The 10,008-nt window shown below is 40.0% G+C and overlaps 1 protein-coding gene across 5 annotated transcripts in view; it reads right to left on the bottom strand.

The window, feature by feature from the left end:
• ACMSD (aminocarboxymuconate semialdehyde decarboxylase) overlaps window positions 1-10,008 on the bottom strand; it is a 79,471-nt gene that overhangs the window by 60,611 nt on the left and 8,852 nt on the right. For 3 of the 5 annotated variants that reach the window (XM_034785235.1, XM_034785233.1, XM_034785230.1), the window contains exon 2: window positions 6,202-6,284. The gene's annotated coding sequence lies outside the window, so the exon portion shown is untranslated. Of the gene's footprint in view, window positions 1-6,119; window positions 6,182-6,201; window positions 6,285-8,309; window positions 8,384-10,008 lie in introns of those variants that run through there. The other 2 variants (XM_034785231.1, XM_034785232.1) reach the window with 2 other exon arrangements.

Here is a 10,008-nt window from a genome sequence, read left to right as displayed (position 1 = left end):
GAAGTAACTCCCTGCTCTCCATGTGTCAGTATATAATGCCTGCATCTGTAACTTTCACTCTATGCATCCGAAGAAGTGAGGTTTTTACTCACGAAAGCTTATGCCCAAATAAATCTGTTAGTCTTTAAGGTGCCACCAGACTCCTTGTTGTTTTTGTAGATACAGACTAACACGGCTACCCCCTGATACTTTAGTTTGAAGAAGCTGTTTTTGAGTCACTTTTATCAGCTGCTGTCATGGGTTCCTTAAAGAAGAGGACTTACAGGTGTCAAACACAGTTGGACTTATTGGGTTAACAAGGTAAGGGTGGTGCAGCCCAGAGATCTGGCCTGTGTGGTTCTTTCCAGAGAGGGGTGAAGGTAGTGAAACCTGTCATGAAAGGGACTAAGGAGGGTCTAAAGCTCAGCTTGCCCTGTAACTGTGACGCCTCCTGTTACATGCTACTCTCTATGTGGCCTAAAAGTCTTGCAGCTCTTTTAAACAGAATTATATTTGTTATTTTGAGCCTAGTCCAACGCCCACAAAAGTCCCTGGAAAATCCAGTTTTCCCCAAATATGTCTGTGGGAAGATGGTTTCTGAGGTTTTGGTTTGATCCATTGTAGTGAAAGAGGTCAATTTAAAAGCCTGGATCAGGATGTGGGTCTAACTGGCTGCAAGTTCAGTGGTGAGGTGTGCAGGTTGGGATTCAGGGTTTGTTTCAGGCCTATCTCTAATGTTAATATCTGTGTGGTGTGTTGAAGATGCAAAATGAAATACAAATGCTAAGTTTATTACAATTATTCTTTGCAGTTTACTACAAACAATGTAGACTGCAATCTGTAGTACTGTAAGTGGACACAAAATAGTGGTTGCTGTCTATGCACATAGCTGTTATTCTGTATTGAATGATTAAATGGATTTTGCCTGTGGTACATGATGCAAGCCAGTTCTGTGAAACTCTGGCAGAGGATACACTATCAAAGCATGAGAGGGCTAAGATAAGAGTAGCTCTGCCACAAAGTCTACTTGCTTTTATGTATTTGCCTCCAAGTTCCCAGTCCTCGAACTCATCACCTGTGTATGTGAGGATACTATAATTCAATGATAAATAATAATAATAGTAATCACTGAATTCTCATGCTACTTTGATACTGTCATGTCATTTCCATCTCTCCATTATCAGGAGATAAAAATCAACGTTAAAATATGTCAACAGTAACCTTAATTCTACTTAATTCAACCATTATTTAATTTGATCTTCTGCAATCCAAAGAAAGCCACATATGTCTACTTCATCTTTAAATGTAAGAAACCTGTCTGCAGCGGTGACCAGTGGGGGGGGGGGGGGGAGCATGCGGGGGTCATGTGCCCCCCCCGAAGTTGCTGCTTGGCTTGTACTGAGCATACTCACACAGACTGAGCAGGCTCAGTAACATCTGCTGAAGTCACTGCCCTCATTCTGCCCCTCCCCTCACGTCTGTTTACTAGAGGGCAGGCCTGGGAGGGGAATCAAGATGGATGGCCTAAGAGAGTGAGAGGCACTCTATTATCTTTCCTGTGGATATTTTATATTTGTTACTTCTTTGCTGTTTTCCTTAATCTAAAATAAAAGCCATTTACTCTGCAATTACATTTTTCTCTTTGTGAATCAAAAACCATAATGCTCAGGCCCCGCGGCCAGATTTTCAAGTCTTCAGCACCTACAATTGCAGCTCATCTCTCACTTAGGGCCAGAGTTTCAAGACTTGCTTAAACCCAGAGCCGGCTCTAGGCATCAGCAAACCAAGCACATGCTTGGGGTGGCACATTTTCAAGGGCGGCATTCTGACCATTTTTTTTTTTTTTTTTTTTGCTTCCGGCTGCAAAAGCGTAGAGCCGGCCCTGACCGCAGCAGTGCCTCCGGGGGGGGGGGGGCGCCCTGGGGCCACTGCGGTTCGCGCCGCAGGGGAATAGCGCTGCACCTTGTGGCTGGGCCGGACAGGCTCCAAACGGGGGACACTTGGGCTGGGGGCTGCCCCGTGGGGCACACGGAGCCACCTGCAGGTGCTGCAGGGTGGCTGCCCCCTAGCGGCGCAGCCAGGGCTGGGCGAAGCGGCCCAAGCCGCCCAGGGGGTGCGGCAGGGCGGCCAGAAGCAGCAGCAGTGGGGCCTGAATTAGGTAATACATTTTATAGTTTGTCTGGATCAAAACAGTTGACTTCAATAGGACCAGAATTTCATCCATAAATTTTAAATCTGAGTATTGGCAGCTATTTGGTCCACACTCAGAAAACAAGAAAGGGAAGGAACTCCAGTTCCCCCTGCCCTGGCTGCGAGTAGCAGCAGTGGTAAGCAGGGGGTGAGGGATGCCCTAGATCACCCACTCTGGGCAGGGAAGAACAATGGCATGCAGTAGGGGATCTCTGTAGCCTTGTTCTCCTGTCTGGATGAAACAGCAGCTGGTAAAGCTTGCAGCCTCCTTTTCTGGAGAAGGAAGCACTGTACAATAGGCACTGCTGAGTGTGCAGTTGGGTTTGTGGCTGGATGGGAATCTTGCCCTAACATTGGTTCAACCCCACCGAAGTCAAGGGGCATAACTGCCCACTAATAAATCTCTCATCTACATTTACAATACCCGTGATAACTCATTCATTGCCTCCTAAATCAAAGCCATAGAGAATATGAAATACCTGCTCATATCTGGTGCTCTTTATTTAAAGATAATCTTCAGCATTGAATCTTTACCTAGACTTCAATGTGAAGCAACACAACGCCTCCTAATGCTTACAGTGCAGTCATATAACAAGAGAGCTATTGTCTGCAAATACTTTTGGCACTGGAAATCAAACATGCTCTTTTCTAAAACTTAAATGTAATAATGAGGATAGAAGGGATTTATTAGGAAATGTGCATTACATAGGGGGTCATCTGGGATTGCCACAGTTGACTTCCTCTCATTGCTTTGAGTAAATCCATATCTGGTGTGTTAAGGCTTGACTGAGTTACAGTGATGCAGAACTAGGTCAAATTACTTCTGAGCTACAATGCTTTCACTTCTGCATTTGTCAGGAAACAAACACAGGGACCTTGTCTTACTTTACTAATCTGTAGATGTTAAGGCCATGGCAAAACATATATTTCATCTTGCAGTTAATGGATAATGCCATCTAGTGGCAAACCAACAAGCATCGATATTAGGAGTCCATCTAGCTGTCCCGGCTGGGTTTGATGACCTAATTAGTGCTCTAGACAGCTGACTGTTTTAATATGGAATTATAATTGAAAAGTGAACATCAGTGCTCTTTCTCTAATTTCTCCAAAAAATCTTCAAAATGTGTGTCTATTTCAGGGACATTTTGTTCTCAAAAACAGATGTAAACTTTCATCTCACTGAACTTGTATTAATTACAAATGCAAAATGGAAATGGACCCTAGAGAATCTCACATGCATGGCTGTTTTTTATCAGATTTAATTTACAGTATTTAGTAATTATTTTTATTTATTTTTTGAAAGTGGAAGCACCTTCAAGCACACGTAAGAAAGAATACAAGAGAAATTTCCTGATATGACTTGCCAACTAGAACAAGCTGTAACTCTCCTGAGACATCTGAGAGTGAATGACCTTCATCTTTAGAGTGGGTGGGATGGGAGACTTCAAATAATAGCTTTAAAGTCAAACACATAGAGTCAAATGAAATAGACTTGTGATGTATTGATGATACATAGATGGGGCCAGATTCTTATATTCATGCTGAATAGTTACTTACTCCATTAATAGGCTTGTTCAAATCCATAGAGAAAGGTGCTATCCATCATAAGTAAGCTATCAGAATCACCAGTGTGAGGCACAGATTACATTTTTATTAACCTTTTCTAAACCCTGATTTAGCTTTGGGTATAAACCTCTGCATGTCTGATGTAAGCTTGCTTTGATATTTAGAAGTTCATTAATTAAAAGAAATCCTCAGAGGTACACACCTCATGATGTTTTCACATTTAATTAAATAAAAATTAAGTGCAAACTAAGCCATAACAAATTAGATTCAGTGGGTGAGTGTTGGCTGCGTAAGTCACACTCTCAAGTGTTATCAGCACTTATGGTGTTGCTTGCTATTCTTTTCAGATTTTAAAAAGGATGCCAGTTTAAAGTTCTTAAAGAAATATCTTCAGAACAATATCAACAGAGCAAAATACACAGAATATAGTGCAATAAGTCTGGTAACAGCATATTTTAACGCACAACACATTAAATGATGGTAATCTGTGCAAGGGTCCAAATCTGCAATCCCTGTGCAAACCCCAAGCGAATGGGCCAAAATGGCACACATCCACAGTAAAGCTAGAAATTTTTAAAATAAGAGCCAAGCAGACTTTTGGGCCAATGCAAAAAAAAATCCTGAATGTGTCTATTGCTAAGTGACAGTTATACTTCAGGCACCAATGGCCACCGCTGCATGTTGCTTCTTGGAAGGGCTCTGGCTGCCACAGGAGCAGAAGTTAGGATCTTCTCTCCCTCATCCGATATTGTAAGGATAGTAAAAATCTACAGTCCACTCCCTTAGTTTAGCCATGAGGTTCTGGGAAGACCAAGTTTGCCATGGTCACTTCTGTCCCTAGAGCAACCTCACTAACAGCTCCAGGGTATCAGCTGTCAGCACATGTTTGAAAAGTTCCAGTCCAAGCTCATTTAGGTGCCTCTGTCCATGTTACAGAGCAGCATGTGTGCAGAGGATGGAAGACACAGCACAGTTGTGTTACTGTTCTGAGTTTGCCTGGAATAAAGGATAGTCTATGGCAAAGCAAGGCTCGTCCTAATCCCCGTTTTATTTAGCCCAAATAGGAGGGCCTGCATAGGGAATTGTTATAATTCAGGAAGAAAGTGCACTGTAATGAGACTGGCTCAGCCAAACCATTTATCTCCTGCATGTTTCAGTATTTATGTTTTCCTAGTTCTTGAGCATCCAGATGCTGCAAAGCCCTTTCCCATACCCCCTCCCCTTAGTTTCTTCCACTTATGCTCAGGTGACAAGCGATCTGGACCCAATTACAGCTATACTTTACTGGAGCCATTAAGAAAAAGAAGAAGAAGAAGCGGCGCCACCTGAACTGCAGCTGTCTCAGAAAGTGGTGGAGGAATGAGTGGCTCACAGAAGCTCTATTTCAAAATCCCAGCATTGTACATGCAGTCAAAATCTGTGTGGCTGCCCTGACTGCAGCTGCACACAGTTCTAGCAAAATTTTCAGCATGCTTAGTTCAAATTCATCTTTGTGAATTGCCACCATCCTGTGTACACAAAAGATCATGCACCTGCTAGCTCCAATGTTTGTACATTATTAATTGTTGTCTTGCACTACAGCATTAGAGGCCTCAGCTCCACTGGGCTAGGCACTGCACAGACATGTAACAAAGAGATGGTTCCTGCCCTGAAGAACTTACTGACTACATAAGTGTGCATATAAGATCATTTGAAAATGTGCCCCTCACTGACTTTCATGAAAGCAAGATCAGGCCCTTGAATCATGAGAAGGCATGGAGAGTTAATCCAGATAAATGAGGAGAAAATCATAATTAACAAGACAACAATACCAAGCTGATGGACTGAATACAAACAACAAGAGAGGAACTAAACATTTGCTTTTATATAACGTGCTGTATCTCAAGAAAAAAGGTACATTTACAGGTAAAAAATTTGCTAGAGTAAAACTGAGATGTCCTGGAAAATGAAATGATAAAGAAATCTAGGTCTCCCTGCTTCGAAATGATTTTTCTTTCCTCCTGAATTTGACCTTTTCTGAATGTAGAAGCTTTTGAAAAGAAACTATTTTTTTACTGCCACAAAAATAGTATCACTCTGATCCCACCATGGTTCGATGTTGATGCAACCTGACAAGTCATGTTACAAAGAGGGTCGTAACTATACACCCCAAAATACCCATTTACATGCGGATATACTTAATGTGGAAAGAGCCAGACATCTGAAAATAAGACTCCCTGGTCTGAGTGTCAGGCTGTACAAATTAATTACAATCAATTGAAAGGTGTTGCTTTTTTGTAAATACGCCAACAATTTCTCAAAATGCTTATTCTTTAAAATAATAATGTGACAACAAAGTGAATCCAATGGGATTCTTGTGGATTGAGAGAAGGTACAGAACTCACAATTTGCAGGCTTATGAAATATCAGTGTCCTGTGATGATGAATATGTAGTTTAGATGGAAGAAAAGAAGTTGCCTGCTTCACCTGTCAAATTATCTCCTGCCAGCTGATTAATTTGAAGGGCACTAGCATCCGCTCTGATGAAAATCGGTCTGTATTTTAGCCACCTGTGAGAGACAGAAATTGATTTTTGTCATTACTCTTGTAATATTATTTTTATCTAACCTTAACAATTCCCTAGAATCAGTATCTACAGAATCCATTACTTTGGGAAAGCAACTAGCTTTAAAGTAAATTATTCCAAATCTGAACTGCTACCTCTAATTATGCCAGACTCTGCGACGTTACCCCTCTAGAAAACATTTGGGTACAAATGGGCAACAGGTTCTGTAAGATACCTGGGAATTCAAATCTCAAACAACTTAGAAGAGCTGCATGATTCAAATATCAAACCACAACTTCAGCAAATAGGGGGATGTATGCAAGTTCTTGATTAGGAAGAACAATCACACTCAAAATGAATATTTTGCCAAGGACAACTTTTTTGTTTCAAAATCTTTCTATAATCACCCCAGATACAACTCTAGCAGGAATACAAAGAATTTTTATGGAATAAGAAAACATTGAGAATGAGTACAGATACTTTACACTGACCCATTAAACTGGGGGTTCTAGCGATTTCAAATATTATAGTACTATCAAGATAGCTAGTTCAAAGCAACAGCTGATTGGAGGTGTTCTAATCCAGATAAACACTGGGTCTTTATTGAACAAGAAAATTGTGGCAGTGCAAATTTTATTAGGGTACTACAGATTAACAAAAAGTCACACTTTCCAGAAATGGTCATACTGAGTCAGATCAAAGGTTCATATAGGCCAGTACCCTGTCTTCCGACAGTGGCCAGTGCCAGGTGCCCCAGAGGGAATGAACAGAACAGGTAATCATCAAGTGGTCGATCCCCTGTCATCCATTCCCAGCTTCTGGCAAACAGAGGCTAGAGACACCATCCCTGCCCATCCTGGCTACTACCTATTGATGGACCTATCCCCCATGAACTTATCTAGTTCTTTTCTGATTTCTATTACAGTCTTGGTCTTCATAGCATCCTCTGGCAAAGAGTTCCACAGATTGACTGTGCGTTGTGTGAATAAATACTTCCCTTTATTTGTTTTAAACATGCTGCCTATTAATTTCATTTGGTGATCCTTAGTTCTTCTGTACTCTATGGGTTTGGGATAGAATGGATATAAATCCTTTTCATTTGCCAGTGACACTCATTTCAAATAATCCAGATTTTTTAACCCAAATCACAAAAAGGTATTTTAAAGATTAGGAGAGGCATGAAATACATACAGTTGGCCAGCTGTTCTCCAAAAAAACGTTTCTAACTTATTTAGAATTCAAAACTAACTAACTTGTCCGCTCTCCCTATGGTACAGCTCCTGGTTGATTAGGAAACAAAAAAATTACAACTATTTTATATCAATAAATGTTGGCAGACAATTTTCCTATCAAAGAAATGTCCATGTGAGATACAATGGGAAAAAAACGTGGATAGACAAATTATTCTAGAGGAAAGGGCTTTGATCTGAAAAAGAGGACCTGCAACATCAGTTGATAGCACAATAAAAGGAAATTTCAGTGAGACATTGTTTCAATGGTACCTCATACCAATCAGGTTAAAAAGCACAGGGAGGTGAATGGGAATAAATTTTGGAGAAATTGTGGTGAAAGAGGAGATTTTATACATATATGGTGGATATGTCTTATCATTTGTGAGTATTGGGGTGTGATTTGTAACCAGATACTACAAACCGTTGGATATTTATTACCAAATGATCCGGTTGATAATCCTCCTGGGGCTTGACTTCCTAGTGGAAATGGTCACACACAAAGCAATGAAGAATTAATCTAATTTCTCATCTGCTAGAACTGCAAGAGTACTGATAGCCTCACACTGAAGGGGAAAAAAAATCCAAAACTAGAGAAATGGTTCAAAAAAATATGGGACATTGTTGTAATGGAAAAATCAATACATCAGTTACATACCCAGCAAAACAGAGGACAAATAGATTCTTAGATATTTGGTTACTATTTATCCAGTACTTAAAGTACATTTGCCTGCAAACAAACAAACAAAAAAAGAGCACACCTGTCATTTTTTTTTAATATGAACGTTTTATAGACACACCTGGTTTGATAAATATGAGTGGAGCCAGTAGTTTCACTCAACTTAATAAAATCATAAGAAGCAACAAATCCTGGTGGTGGAAAGAGGTTCACTCTGTAATATGGTAACTTCCTGCTAAAGAGAGATTTGATTACCATATTACCACATAATGTTTCTTTAAACAAAATGTTTAATAAGCTCAGTGTTGCAATGATTAATATTTTATTTTTGAACATTACATGGCAATGATTTGTAAACCCGTTAAAGCTTCCAAAATAAACTTTCTAAACACCCAAACTCAAAAAAACAAAACAAAACAAACATAACAACCACTTCCCCATATTCATTAGACCTCTGCTCTTTTTATGATGGCACTTTGCATTTTCATTCTTCCTTCATTGGTACAGTGGCATTTATCAATATTTGGGGCTCGCATTTGCTAGGGTTTTTTGTTTCATGAAGCAGCATCAATATCATACAGAGGGAGAACGAGCGGGTAGCTGATATTAGTTGTCCTCAATTTTACAGAGGTCACTGTGTGCTATATGCCATTAGGGTCATTAGTTCAAGATGTGCATGTTATAGGTGACATTTCATATCCTGAAGAATAAGACACTTGTTCCATTTTACTCCACAATTACTTCTTTACTACATGTCCTTGTTTTGTATTTATTTTCAAAGATTAAAAAAATGCCAAAGAAAAGAGAATTTTTAGGTATATTCAAGTATATTGAAGCTAACACCAATACAGGAGGAAACAAGTAACTTAATCTAGACACAGAAACCTTAATGGGTATTTTAAAGAATCTGTTTTGCAGCTTCTGAGATTAATAGCTGTGTTGTAATATTCTTTTAATTTTATTTTATTTTTAAATTTGGTGAAATTTAATTTAAATTTAAATTGGTGAAAACTGCCAGACTGACAGGCCTAGGAGAAAGCAACAGAGAGTCCTGTGGCACCTTTAAGACTAACAGATGTATTGGAGCATAAGCTTTCGTGCACGAAAGCTTATGCTCCAATACATCTGTTAGTCTTAAAGGTGCCACAGGACTCTCTGTTGCTTTTTACTGATCCAGACTAACATGACTACCCTTCTGATACTTGAGGCCTAGGAGACTGATTCAAGCAAAGGAATTTAGATACATTTCTTCAATTAATTTTAATAGAAAAGCTATAGCTAACTGCTCAAGACAGATTTGAAAATCTCAACCTCAGTCTCTTCTACTTATCCACAGAACAGGAATAGCATAAGCATCAACAGTGCAGACTTCCTCACGCTGTTCCCAATCTTGGCCCAAAGGGACTACTTCTAGGAGTAACAGGGTAAATCAGTCATCATGGCCCATTCAATCCTCGGCCTGTTTGCTGAGCATGCCAACAGGAGTAGCAATTGGGTTGTGGTGGTAGTGATTTTTACAGGATGGTTGTCTTCCTGTCTATTGGGACTGACACTTAGTTTTTGCTTCAGACATATCTTCCAAGGTTGAATGGGCCACCATTACTTGCTGTTGTAGACTGAGGACAGAGTCATATTGATGTAAATAACAAGTGAACACTCTCCTTTGAATGTCAGGCTGCAGCCATTTGACAGAAGCAAAGGAATAAAGCAACAGTGCTTGTACTAGCATTCCTGATACTGCAAAACAATGCCTTAGAGAAATAGGATGCATGGTTACCAGAAAGAAGCAGTTTTTCTTAATTTAGGAGATGCATGAGACA

Source organism: Trachemys scripta, chromosome 11, assembly GCF_013100865.1.
Source record: "Trachemys scripta elegans isolate TJP31775 chromosome 11, CAS_Tse_1.0, whole genome shotgun sequence".
In the NCBI taxonomy this organism is placed as follows: Eukaryota; Metazoa; Chordata; order Testudines; family Emydidae; genus Trachemys; species Trachemys scripta.
This window is presented reverse-complemented; position numbering and strand designations above follow the sequence as displayed.